Below are 14,962 nucleotides of genomic sequence, written 5' to 3' on the forward strand. Positions count from 1 at the left end.
TCACGTTTCATTTTCTCTGCTTCCGGAAAACAGATGGATATAGTCAGGTTCTTACTGCCAGGCAAGTTCTGTGATATCGTGGTGTGCTTGACTTGAAATTATGTATGGCTTCACGTAAAGGAAAAAGGAGTGAACACTTTAAATATAAAATAGAACAATCAATATAGCATATATTCATGAATAGATACTAGCGTTACACTTGACAATGTGTATGTTCTTGTTCTTGTGTATGCCTCTGTATCTTAAGTACACTGCAGATTTATGGACTGACAAAATATACATTCTCGCAGAAGCTGCCCCATATATTTTTTTTTCTGTATATTTAAGTGAAGTTAAGAACATTGCTTATATTTCCCTTTCTTCACTTTTTCTTTTTTATTTTTCTTAAAATTCAGAGTGTTCAATAGGTGTAGTATTCAATTAATAATACTAGCATTTTAAAATTCAGTTTCTCAGTAAGGCTGCCATACAATATTTTTATTCAGAATTTTTATTGAGAAAGTCCAGTTGAAGCAAACAAAAAAAGGCTGTTTTTGAAATTCCTTTTTATTTTTTTTAATTTTTATTTTTTCCAACAATGGGGAAGCCATAGGCTCCTCAGTGCAATAAAATTATTACTTTTATTTAATTGTTTGTCTGCAAAGTTTTTTTAGGTCATTACCAGTATAGTATGAAAGGGGTCATATTTTAAAAGCATCCCAATGATGGAAGGTCAATCTACAGGAACTTGCTGCTCTGCATGGGGAATGAAAAAACACTCACTTGTGAAAAAACATTCACCCAGTCAGATATTAGAAGTGATTTACATTCTTGTCCAGAATATAGGAGATCGCAATTTCAAATACCTGGTGTTGAAGTTGTTATAAGAAGTTGGCCCTTGGCTTCACGTTCAAAGCGGAGATAGTACCAAAGGATATTCAGGGCAACCTAGAGCAAAACTTTAAAATAAATAAATAAATAAAATTCATCAGTTTGTGGCAGTTATACAATTAGTTGCGCAAATTCCTATTAAAATGACCTAAACTTATCATAAACAAATCAGAAAAAAAATAATCTACTGTGCATCTCTGTATTTTTTGCCATTGAATTCTATGAGGTAGTCCTGAAAACTGAGCTTAATCTGCCAAGAAACTTTGGCATTTCTTTACTTTGTCAACTTAAATCTAATTATTAGGATCGTATTTACTCCAAGTTGCTGTCTTTTGACAACTATTAGATCTCCTGTAATATGAAAAGTGATCTTGCAATCCATAGTAATTTATTTTGAAGAGCTTATGTTTTAAATGACAAATTGTCCCTCAATTTTGTTCCAGAAATTTCTAATTTTCCTATTACTCCCAGTTCGAGTTATGGCTTGTTCAACATTCAGGCTACTATATTCAGGCTACTACATCAGGGAGTTGCTGGCTCTGGGACAGCTGCCAAAATGGGCCAGGCTTGTGTTTGCAATGTGTTGGTGCCTGTGACACTGGGTGCTTCTCCACCATGTTCCTGGGTTTGTCGTGTGTTGCTTTGGCATTGATAGTAAACAAGATGTAAGTGAAGTCTGAAGTCTACAAAGAGTAACAGGCTGAGAGATCTTAAAATGAGATTCAGGATATGAAAATAAATTGCCAGCTATTTACTAAGCCAGAGGTACACATGTTTATAACTAATGAATTAGTGTGGAACAGCTGTAATGAAATAATAGAGCACTGTATGGAGATGTCTGTATTGCAATACCAAGATGTCTGTAACAACTTTTATGTACAGCTCCTCTTACACTGTGGGCAGAATATAAATATTACATCAGCGGTTTCAACTTAGGCATCAATTACCCATTACAAACCTAAATGCATTATGATCAGTAGGTCAAATACAACTTCAAGGCAAACTTTGAAAACAGAAAGAATGGAATAACATCAAAGGAAACAATGGCTGAGGATGAAAGAATTCTCTGTTACAATGAGACAATCAGGGACTGTTCTCTCATGTCAGCAGTCAGCTTTTGGAAAGTTGGTCAAAACAAATAAATTTTAATATCGGAGACTGCTGCATATGACAGGAAGTCTAGCAGGTAATGCTATATAATTTATATCCAACAATGACAACCACACAAGTTATAGAAATGAGGTGTGCAGAAATATAAATACAAAGAATGATTTGGGGAAGAGCCAATATAAGGCATGAATAATATAAAAGTCACAACTACACGTGCAAAAACATTGGCAAAAGTTTAACTTGAATTTGAGAACAGCAGATGAAGCTTGCAAGGATTCCAGTGTAATGTTACACAGTTTATGTAGCTAGTGAAATCAGTACCCCTGTCTGTAAATTTGTAAATGATGTGCTTTCTGTAGTAAACAAGCTTGAACTCTAATACTATCCCCTTTGTGCCTGTTGCAGAGAGGTTAGCACTTATTAAGCACCGTGTGATCTCTTGCAGATGTGACTCCTTGGAAAATTACCGCTTTTGTGAAGCTGCAACTTCTCACTTCAAGTAGCTGATATTATAGCCCACTGTCCCTGAGTCAGTTTAACTCTGTACTCTGCAGAACAAGCTGATATATGCTGATTTGCTGTTGCTTGTCTTGCATTGCTGTTGTAACAACACTGTTGTAATCTAAAAAAAAAAAAAAAAAATACTGTACCATGTTAGCAGAACTTAGACTCTTACTAGGTGACAAAATTTTCACATAGCATCATCTGCAAGCAAGGCCTTGCCTTCATGACAGTTTATAGAAGCTTTCGCTGCACTCTGCCAGGGAATATACCTGGTTTGGAAAGCATCAGACCCCAGGAAAATGCAGCTGTGACTGAACAGTTCTGTGGATGTCCTCAACTGCATCAAAGCTGTCTCATGTTATCAGTATTGCTTTCCAGGCTTAATGATACCAGTCGAAGGCCCTAGTTTTTATGTAATGGCTTGGGCCAAGCCTACCTAAAAGAAAAGTTAAAGGTGGCTGAGGGTTGTGGATAATGTATGCAGAGAAGTCACCTAGAAAATAAGGAATAAATGATTATTTTTTATTTTTATTTTTTAATTATTTTTACTTCTCCAAAATGGATCAAAATGGTGAAAAATGGATCATTACTGAATATAATGTATGGACATAAGACACATACTGTGCATTTAATGCAGTGTACCCAGCAAGTGACAAGGCTTGTTATAATTTTTCTTTTTAGTTGCATGCCCTTAAATGTAGTAAAAATATCTTTATAGCATGTGCCCTCCCCAGTCACACCTTCACATAATTACAGTTTCTGTTGGCACTAACAGAAATAAAAATAAAGCACCTCCAGTCTCAAAACTAAAAGCTTTAAATTTGTGTAAATTGTATTTCACGTAATCAAAAGTTCATAAGTGGAATTGTAAGATGGTTCAAAAGCTGAAATTCAAATAGGAAGCATTTTGAGTTCCAGTGATTTTCAGATCCTTATTGAAAAATCTTCCACTGTGCCTCAGATATTCTTTATTAAATAGAAAATCTTTCCACATATTTCACAAGACGGATGATTTCACTGTATCTTTTAACTATTTTATTCTTTTTCTAAGAAATATTGAATGAAGCATGCCAAGGCTGGACACTTAAGTAGCAGAAAGTGTTGGTCTTGTTATGTTTATTGCCATCATTTCATATTCTTAGTCTTGGTGTCTTTAGACAACCGTTCAATAGAGATACATATAAGAGGAAAGGTGCTCCTAGGAGAAGCTGAGATCTAGTAACTACAGACAGAACTGCAAACACTGGACGCTTGAACACATGAGCCCTTCTTCAGGTCTCAACTAGAGGGCAGCAGTAATTTGGAAAAATCCCCGTCTTCTCTTCTAGTTTTATATGAGTGCAGGAATTTATGGTCATTTGTTAAAGTCAAAACTATCAATATAAGATTTTCTATCTTGTAGACATTTCAGGGACTGGAGGCATTAATCCAAAACTATAAGAAAATAATATTTTATGCTATATTTATCAAAAGGAAAATCCTTATATGGCATACCTACCACCAGTATTCATTTCATCAATCATGGAAGCTACCTACACTAACTTTGAGTGGCACAAAGATGACATGATAATAAATCACAGTTTTATGATCATTTCTAATCTGGTGGCTATCTATTGTTTTGGTCCTCCAGGTATTCCTTCAGGCATATCCTTTCACAGAGCATCAGCAGAGACAAAAGCAAACCTTTATTTTACTGAGTCTACATTGAAATATATATTTATATATAGTGATTTCCTCCACTTTGGATGCCTAAGTCAAAATTTACTTCCTTAATACCAAAATTAGCTTATGAAATATCTGTATTCCATATATATTCAGGTTCCAATAAGTACAGTTCCTTCACACTGTATTTTCAAGCACTAATCAGAATCACCTAACAGACTGCTGAAATTTCAGTACTGCAGATTTCAGCATACAGTAGAAGCCTACTACTCCAGTCTGGTTTTAAATCCTCACAATAAACATGTTCAGATATACTGAAATAGTTTTCTGTTTTAAAAACTAGAGGGAAAACTCTGACAATATAAATAAGAAACTCACTCAGTGAAAAACCTAGATTAGTGTCCTTTTCTGAATGGCTAACGTGAAAAAGAAGATATTTCTTCAAAGGAAAAGAAGCATTACATTCATTTGAACAGAGTAGATAACATATTATCATATTAGCTTTCCTTGGAAATCCATAGGAAGGTTACAGATTTGTCCTTAACTCTTTCTCCCTGAAAACTTTAAGCAGCTGGATAAGTCAACCTTTAATGAAAAAAAAAAAAAATTCACCTGTTAATGAAAGGAAGTGCTCATTTTCCTTTAAGTTGCCCAAAATGCTTTAAAAGGTGTCTCTTCAGGTTATGCAGGGGTGGTGGTGGCAATTAAAGTATAAATTGAACTAAGTTTAGATAATTCTATTTCACCTTCCTCTTTTTAATAGTTGTAGGTTTGTAGAAGAGCAGTACTATTGCCTCTATGTCAAAATACATTTCCTAAATTCTTAAGGCTTTTTTGTGCTTTTTAGAGACCTGAATTTCTAGGTGGTTTGTTAATTGCAGTGACTAAGGAAAGATATATGGAATTCAATTTCATCTAACAGCTTTAATAATAAAATAGAGAAAGCTTGTTCCCTGTACTGGAGCTTGTGAATACAAACCCTGACTGCTTTTGGTTTGGGGGTCATGAAGAAGTATAAGCTGTCTGTGGTATGTGTGAATCCAAAGTGTGTACGTGATTATGGGAGGTTGTTATGGCTGTGGGTCAGAAAATAAATCTTGGTGATACAGAAGGAAGGAAATGATAAATCTTCTGAGTGGTAAGTGTGAAATACTATTTTTTATTGTGAGATGATGAAACTATTCTAGAAGGTTTCTTTTTCTCTAATACGTGAGAGACCTGAAATCTGTGTCATGGCTGAAACAGAACAGGGAGTCCTATCATGACCTTCTTGCCTGTCTGGACTGGGATACAAGCCCAAATGTTTTCACTGGTATGAGCTTGTTGGCTTTTTGGTCCGTGGCCAAAAATGTCCTCAAGCAACTAACAGTGGTTCTCAGGAGCTGCTAAACTTAGGAGAAAGTTTTGTCAGGAGTGTACCATGTTGTGGTTTGTTGAGGGATAATGAGCTTAATAGAAACTATTATTAATGTGTGATAATTGTAAGTAAACTTAGCTGTTATTTAGTGTGCTAGGTAAATAGCTAAGGAACAGTGTTGAAGCAGTGTAACAGCTGGATGTTTTGACTCAGCATTTTCCTGCAGACTACAAGGCGACGGCATTTCCTTACAGATGGATGGGAGTATATTTTTCTTTTCATGTTTTCTGTTTTTCCTTTCTAACCCAGCCTGTGGAGCTGGGGTGGTGTTTTTTCCAAGACCTGGGGGAAGTAAAGCTATCTGGGTTCCAACCAGGCAGGGGAAAAGATGACAGGACTCTGGGAGAAAACACTTTAACTCTTTACCTAACTGTATGTGCAGTCACTGGAGAGATAACACGCTAATCAAAAGGAAACATATGGCTAAACCTATTTATAAGGAAGTTTTATGCAGCTGTAATATTGAAACATTGACACAACGTGCACATTAGTAAGCCTGTTAAAAATATATATCATTATTTAGGCAAGTTCCTTAAATAAAAGGTTACTACTGTAGGCTCACACTCCAAGCTGTACAGATTTGACATCTGTGTGCTCAATTGGTATTTCTCTTAAATTTACAGTTCAGATTGTATTGCATTGCTTTTGTTTGTTTTGTGAGTATACCTCAACTGCTGGATGAAATAAAACAAAGAGAATAATTCAGCCAAAAAAGCAGCAACTTGCATGACTTCAAGTTTGTCATGCCAGCTGAAGTGATGAATGTTAATTTGAGCAAAACATTAAACAGAAGAGGTTCTTTTATTATAGGATTCAGCAAGGGTAAATAGGCTTTGTAACACATCGTGGGCTTGAGATGAAAGATTATCTGGCAGGAATTTAGTAAACAGGTAGAAAGACCCCTTCTTGCCTAAATCTGTTATTTGCTGCAAGTTATCAGTTAATAAGGGTTCCAAATAAGTTACATTTCAATGCGCTTAAGCATTAAAGTTGGTCCCTTTGGTAGCAGGCTAAAATATGCTTTCATAGGTATATCTCTAACTGTGATGGAAGAGTAGTTATAATAGAAGGTGTAGCCTGGCCTGACTATTAAAATGTGTTGTTTTTCCCAATGCAAGCTGTTCTAATGAAAAGCTGCTGGACAAATATGCAGCTGCAGAAGGGCAGACAAACAGGATAATGAAAAACAATGACAGAGAAAGACAATTAGAGGAAGTTTCTTGTTTCAACACGCAATGTCCTCCTGGCAGCTTCTTTTAATGATTCTGAAAAGCTCAGGGGCAACCACACATAAACAGGCTGTCAAGTCTGCTTGTAATCTTTATAGTTAAACAAGACGATTTCTGAAGACTGTTCTTTCACGTAAGGAAACCTGAGCAGGTGGCACAACTCATACGTAGCAAATTTTTGTGATTAAAATGTAGTCCAATGGATGTGATTACTAATACGGAAACCACCCTGCTAACTTTGCCTTCTTCCTGTTTGCTACAGTATATTGGTCTCTAGAGTTATTTCATGGGAACAGCTGTTCACAACTTCAGTAACGCTGAATAAAATCTCTGTAATGTGGATTGGTATTCTTTTAAAAAGACGAGAGCAAACTTCTGATAACATTGCCCTGAGGTTGAAAACTTAGTTTTCATACTTCCACCTAAACTACATGGAAGTAGACATCCCCATGAAACTAAACATGGCATGATGAAATACACTTTGGAGTAAAATCATAGAGGACAGCTGAAGAAGAAGGTACTGAAAAGGAAGTTAAGGAACTGTGAGTTCAGCTGATAGTTTGTAACTTGTTTCCTTAAGCAAGATATGTCTCTCCTGATTTCACTTCTCTAAAACAATTGTTTGTACTTCTTGAGATTTTAGGAACACACGAATCAGTGGTACGTGTGTATGGATTCTGCAGTGACTGGGGCATAGAAACAGAAGATTGAAGGTTGGTAATCATGGAGGAAAACAGGTTTAGATTTTTTTTTTTTTCAAAACTATTTTAGGTTCACATTAAAAAAAAAAATAAAATAAAAAAAAAGGAATACCAGCAAAGATCTGAGTTTATAATGTGATAAAAGATTATCCTTCAGTATACAAACTAAATAAATGTGCTAAAAAGACTTAGACATTTACAAAAGTTATGGAAAATTAGTTGTTTGTAAAATGGTGATATAAATAAGGTATTTCATACTGTGGGCATAGCTAATTTATAAATTAAAACTGAAGTGGTACTAGAACACAGCTTTGTGTACTTTGTTATTGAGCAATATCAAATAGATTCCAATAGGAGAGAAGCCCTGTGGGATGGTTGGTTAGGTATGATTTATACACTCACTTGAAAAGAATTCAAAATTTATAATTTCTTGAAGGATGGAGTGTTCCCAAACATACTGTGGGAACAGATTGGCTAATCTGCGTGAAGTAGTATTTACAATTCATGTTAATATAGTATGACTGGCTGAAGTAAGGTAAACAAGAGTGTGATTTGTAATTAATCACTACTTATAAAGTCAAGAAGCAACTTAAATGTGCGTTGTGATTTTGTTGTCTGGGGATGTCTGAGATGCCAGATGTATAGACTTTGGGGCAGACACCCTCTCTTTGTTCTGTTCTCATTTAGTGCCTGCTGCAATGCTGAGGACAGCCCACACCACTGGCTTTTGGGCGTACATAGTGCTTACCAGCAAGGTGGCCATGTGTGGAATATTCACTGTTAGGCAGAAAGAAAAGATAAAAACAAAGTCATCTTCATCTTATTGCAGAGGACAAAAAGCCAATAAATTTGAAGTGGGATGGATTCTTATTCCTTTGCCTTTGTGGGTCATTTCTTTAGGCTGTGGAATCTGGATCATTGATAAAGGCTTGTGTATATATTCCTTAACTTCCAAAACTTATTTAATGCTATGTGGCTGCAGATTGCATGATTGAGCTGCAAAGCCCTACACTTTGCAATTTAAAACCAAGTGTATCAGAGTGAGTTCACTGTCAAATAATTCTTCACGAGGCTTTTTGTAGCCATAATGATAGCAAGAAATCTAATTCTGTGATTAAAAGCAAAGGGGAAACGAAGCCTGGTGCTTCATCTGAAGGTCTATTTGTCACTTTGACTGAACATGCTTGCTTAGCACAATGGCCTGGATATGTCCATTGAAACCTTTTAGCAGCTAATGCAAAATGACAAAATGAATTATTGTTTTGAAAAGCAGGAATAAATGAATTCCAGCACATTTGATACATTTCTGCTTTGTATAATAAACTTTAGTAGCTCAACTTGTGAATGTTGTTTTTTTCCCCCTAAAAAAAGCTTTTCAATTAACAGTATCAGTTAATAGACAACTTATTGTACATACCACATCCCGGCCTGGCTGTGCAATCAACAGGAAAGATAAGAAGGTCAAACAGGAAGAGCTGTGCTGGAGTCAGTTCTGACCAGAGCGGAGGAAGGCACAGATCTGCCTGCTGTTTACTGGCATGTTGCAGCAAGTCCTACGTGCAAAAGGTAGGAAATCAGTGCTCTGTGTCTGTACCTCTGCCTCTCACCATTATTTAGGTACTTGTGGTCTGGCATCTGACTCCATGTTTATCGTTAGCATGTTAGAATTGCAGCCAGTTAAGGGGGACAACTTTAGTAGTTTAATACTTTTATGTACCAATAATGTACTGGAAAATGTGTGAATGTGATCTGTTGTAGTTTGAGAAGCTGTTGTGGGCAGTGTTGTGTGAGCTATTCTGTGACAAGAGCATTCCTCCTACTTGATTCTGCTGCGTTAGCTGCCAGAGGCCAAACTGTCAGACCTAACACATAAAACGAAGTGTTGAGATTCACTGATACCTTTTATAGTTTTCTAGTGGTGATCTGATCTTCTTTTGAAGCACCCATAAAACTTGTGTATTTTTAAGCAGCTATGCAATCCTAGATTTGAGTCTACAAATCTCAGTGTCAAAACTTGGAAGATTTGAACTTATTGTGCATTCAAAGCTAAACGTTGAGTGGAAAGAATATTTCAGTGCTACAAAGGTATGAAGAAAAAAGAATCATGAGGGGTTAAAACTCCTGAAGAAATCTATCGCACCTTTCAGATTTGAAGCTGGGGCTCTTTTGTTTGTAGACTAAACATGAGAAATGATACTGCTTGCAACATAGCTTACTAAGAATTGATAACTAACCTAGTTACTTCACTGAAGTAACTTCAGTGATAAAGGAGTCTGTCTTACATTTTTGGAGAGTGCTCAGATGTCTAAATCCGTGTAACTTGATTACAGATTTGCTTTACGTTTCTGTGTAATACATAGTAGGACTGAAGGAAAAAAACTCACTGTTTTAATTTTTGCCTACGTAGTACATAGTATGGATTATTTTTTTGAATTCATGCCCATGACTGACTTACATGAAGACCAAGGCTGTGATTTTTTTCTAAGTACAAAGTTTGTAATAGTAGTGAGATGTTTCTAGCCTAATAGAGAAGAGGTGAAGCAAACGTGAGTTGAGAGAAACATGGAAGAAAGAATAACAAAATAATCTAGCATCAGTTTGGGAAAATCATTTAGTTTAACTTTGGATCTGACTATTTGAATGGTCTTGATCTTGTGCAGACTGCAGAGAACAAGATCAAGAATACAGGCAAATGTGCTTCAAATGAAGGTGTAACACAGGTTTTGTTAGTAGCCTTTCTTGGTTTGGAGCCCCTGAGGAATGCAACACACCACAAGATGAGTAAAAATTTGGGGGCTACAAGTGCTCTGTTGTATTGGGTACAGAAGAGGCTAGAGACTTAAATACAGAAGAGTTGCCCATGTTCCAGGAGGGGCGCAGGTGAGCTGAGATGAGGAGGGAAAGAAAGTAGCAGTTGCTCATTTGCCTTAAAGATAGGAATTAATGCACAAAAGGAGCAATCACAGCAACGTTCCCAATATGTACGAATTATCCCCTTGGATAAACTAATTGAACTTTACATTTACTTCTGGACTCTGGTTATTTCTCCAGCACCTCTATAGCACTCCTGTATGACCACAAATAATCTCTGCATGCAGTTTTTTGGCAACTAGTTAAAATACAACCTATTTTATATACTGGGCACCTTTCTCAGACTTAAAAATACACCTTTAAAGATATAGACAGAACCTGTTCAGCATATGTTATTAGTTTTCTTTTTCAACCCTCTTTAATTGGAAGAAATTGACTGAAGTGAAAATTAATGTTCCTATCATCCACAACTCCTCTTAAAACAACACCAAAAAACAGAGGGGGGAAAAAAACCTCCACCTTCATAGTCAGGGTAATGGAAAATATCAAGCTATGTGTTTTTTCTTCTGTATCTGTGTTTTGAAAACAGATACAGGCACTCAATGAAAAGGAAGCAGCAACAGAGGGAAATTGCACACCTCTTGTGTGCGTGGCTTTTGCACAGAGGTTGGTTTCAAAAAATGAGAAGATCACTGGCTTTTTTGGACAGCATCCTACACCAAATATTAATTTCTTGGTTGAGCCTCAAAGTACATAAGATGTAAGTAAAATGTTTTGTCAGTGCACACAAATACAGAACTAGCTTTAAAAGACAAAGTTAGTAATCAAGATATTAGAACAAATCTTTACTCCACTTCTTCATTATCTTGTAATTGTTGCTATCACTGAATAGCTAGTTTCTAGTAAATACAGTAGTAGAAGTTGGGGCTATATGTTTATGAAATATATTTGAGTGATTCAAGCACTGAAGGTTAATATTTATTAAATCTTATAGTAGTTAAAAGTTTTCCTCTGCTTTGGTGCTTCTGAATCTGTTTTAATGTGTATTGGAACTATTTGATAATAGATGAGAAAACACCAAGCATAATAAAGATGCTGACATACCTTAGCATTGTTTTTATGTTACAGTTTTGCTCCTTGGGGTACTTGATATTCAAAGGTGAACAGTAAAAGAACAGACGTGATGCAAAATTCAGTGAAAGATTTGTCACTTGGGTCCAAATTTGTATCCCTTGAGATGTGTTTAAATGTGTTTTTGTTTGTTTGTTTGTTTGTTTGTTTTTTTAAAAAAAAATGAAAAAGGCATTCTAAAGTGCCCAGGTAGACAAGGTGCCTACCTGCAGGGAAATGATTGACAGTCTTGTTCTCAGTGTCTCAGTGCTTGTATATAGCTACATAGGCTGACACTTTAAGGTAAACCTTAAAGATGGGAAAGAAAACTGCAGAGCTGAGCATGTCTGTCAAAGGTTTTTGAGATCTTAATTTTAATTCTGTGTATTTTGGAAAAGGGAAGAGAAAATATTGAGAATTTATCACTTTTACTTTTATTTCCCACATCCTGATTTGTTCCTTGCCTTAGGCTCTTAGATACTATGGCTTCTTAAATAGATCATATTTACCTTGACTCATTCAAAGTCCCACTTGTTCTTGTTTTTGCAGCACCATGCTCTATAGGTTCGTTCATAATCCTGTTTATATATGTTACCCTTACCAACAGGCAGGCACTCATGCAGAAGATAGGAAGATTTAATCTATATCTGTTCTCTACCTCAACTGAATTCTAAGAATACAAGTTACATTATGATTTTTGGTAAAACTTTTAAAGGAAGATATTTCTGCTTGTAATAGCAGATGATGGAAAATATTAAGATTCTGAATATTGAATTTCACTTCTGGGATTAAGGATAATCTGATCTAAAAATAAGAACTGGCTTTGAGATTCATAGAACAGTATATTTTAAACTACATATGGAATTTAGTTATCCTTAATATCACAGTATTTCTTCATGAGACACCACACATAGAAGACAGATACAGAAGTGTTTAATTCATAAGTGTGGAAAAAATACGAATCATGGTACAATACGAAAAGGAATGGTGTTAGCTACTGCCATTACTCTAAGGAAAAGACCAGCTATATAAATGGATAAGCATATCTCTAGTAATGTGAGTTCAGGCTCTGCAAGCCTGCATTTTTAATTATTTATAATTAGATCATAAGGACAGATACAAAGTTTTACAGGAGAGTTAGACAAAATTGAGATCAGAAGTAAGAACTGCAATGTTACCTAGATATATTAGTAGAAATACTCTTAGGTGTAATTACTAAGATACATTGAGTTTTGAGTTTTTGTCTGTGTTTTGTAAGTGTATATAAGATATAACTTCATGGTGAGAACCACAGAGCTACAGCACAGTCTTCTGAAAATCGGCCTTGCCACTCTGACAGGCACTTAAAAAAAAAAAAAAAAATAGTGAAAGGGGACAACAAAAATATTAAAACAATGTTCATCCTAATCTCTTTATACTTCATTAATTTATGTGGTTTAATTCTCTCAGTTGATCATACTACCTTCATGTATACCTTGTTAATTTGTTATAATTGTGTAACATTCTTCTGTCTATACATATTTTACTGTTTATTCAAGTGCTCTGTGGGCTAAAGTTCTTATGACTGCAAAACAGTATGGAGGTTGTGCAAACAGATCGCTGCCTTGTCCTGTGTGTCTGCCCACCACGGCAGGCAGCGAGGGGCTGGTGCCACTGGTCACAATGGCCATCAGTTTGCTTAGGTTATGGAACCTATGACATGAGGCTTGTTACGGAGCAAAGTGCTGGAAAGTGTGTATGTGAAAGGGCAAGCTGGAACAACGTGCTTTAAGATTCCCCATTTCATAGTGAACAGATGTGGTGGTTTTACTCAGGTGGGCAGCTGAGCTCCACCACAACCACTCTCTCATTCCCCCTCCTCAAAGGGAAAGGGGGAGAAAATATGATGAAGAGGGCTCAAGGGTTCAGGTAAGGGCAGGGAGATGACTCAACAATTACCATAATGAGCAAAACAGACTCCATGTAGGGAGATTAGAGAAATTTATTGCTTATTACTAACTGTGGTGTTTTTACTCAGGTGGGCAGCCAAGCTCCACCACAACCACTCTCTCACTCCCGCTCTCCTCAAAGAGGAAGGGGGAGAAAATACAACACAGAGAACTCGAGGTTTGAGATGAGAAAGGTTTAGTTAAAGGGAAAGGGAATGGGGAGAAAAATAAACCACAGAAACAGCAAGTCTGCGTGGAAGCACAGAGAGAAGGGAAAAAATTATTCTCTACTTCCCATCAACAAGTGATGTTCAGCCACGTTCTGGGAAGCAGGGCCTCAAAATGCATAGTGGTTGTTCAGGAGGAACAGCCCCCTCCCCCATGAGAGCCCTCCTTTTTATTGCTGAGTGTGACATCAGGTGTTATGGAATATCCCTTTGGTTTAGGTCAGCTGCCCTGGCGATGTCCCCTCCCCATCATTTGCCCACCCCCAACCTGATGGCTCTTGGGGGCTTGGAAGGAGACCTGATGCTGTGCCAGCACTATGCAGCAATAGACACAACACTGGAGTGATATCAGTGCTGTTCCAGCTACGAGTGCAGAGCACAGCACTGTATGGGCTGCTGCAGGGAAAAGGTGACTCCAGCTCAGACAGACCCAACACATTAACAAGCTAGAGTAGTGAGAAACAAGGAAAACAAACTTAAAAACACCTTCCCTAAATCCACCCTCTTCTACCTTCTCCCCCTGAGCAGAGTAGGGGAGCAGTGAATGGGGGCTGCAGTCAGTCTACAGCACTTCATCTCCACCACTCCTGCCCATATAAACCCACTACAATAGAGAAGAGAGAGATTTGCAGACCAGTCTAAAGGTAGATCATAAAGGGACACTAGGGTTACTGGGCACTAGTCTGAGGTTTTGGAAGAGCAGAAGCAGTCTTTCATCTACAGCTTCGTTTTTAACCAATTCTTCTGGACAAGAAGCAGCAGAGGAAATTTCACAAAGATTACAAGTTTGATATACTTACAGTGATAGTCGCTTGTTAATGAGCACGGCTGGAGTAAGCACAGAGGAATTTGGGTTTGAGTCCCAGTGACAGAACTAAGGGAAAAATCTATCCTGTGGCTTTATGAAACCAATTAAAGAGGTCTGTGAGAACCCACTGAGGAAGTGGGTCTAAATATCAGTGGGACGTGCTGGCTACATGAGCTTCATCCTTTGCAGATGCACTGGAGATGATGTCTGTTCCACTTTTTACACAGAATCATAGAATTGTTCAGTTGGAAAAGACCTTGAAGATTGTTTAGTCCAACCTTTAAAACTGGGTTTTGAGACTGAACTAGCTTGTCCTGAAGATCCCATTTCATGGTTACATCTCAAGTCAGCAACCTGTAAAGGGAGCAATGAAGCTTGCAACTACTTGTGCTCTACTTCCATTTCTATTGCTTTTTCCTGATGTTCGTGCCAGTAACAGTATTGCTGCCAACAGCCTCAAGCTTCAGTGGATCTCTGCTGCTTTACTGCAAAGACATATTTGGATGCTTTTATACCAGTCTTCCAGCACTGGGGGTTCCTCCAGAGGATTCATTCTTTAACTGGATTTATAAAACTTTGCCTGCT

General features: G+C 37.1%; 1 protein-coding gene across 1 annotated transcript in view; it reads left to right on the plus strand.

Moving 5' to 3' along the window:
- Positions 1-8,999: 8,999 nt before the first annotated feature.
- Positions 9,000-14,962, plus strand: part of SH3TC1 (SH3 domain and tetratricopeptide repeats 1) — a 32,415-nt gene continuing 26,452 nt past the window's right edge. Inside the window, exon 1 of the mRNA XM_032185977.1 lies at positions 9,000-9,059. The gene's annotated coding sequence lies outside the window, so the exon portion shown is untranslated. The remainder of the gene's footprint in view (positions 9,060-14,962) is intronic.

This window comes from Aythya fuligula, chromosome 4, assembly GCF_009819795.1.
Source record: "Aythya fuligula isolate bAytFul2 chromosome 4, bAytFul2.pri, whole genome shotgun sequence".
NCBI lineage: Eukaryota > Metazoa > Chordata > Aves > Anseriformes > Anatidae > Aythya > Aythya fuligula.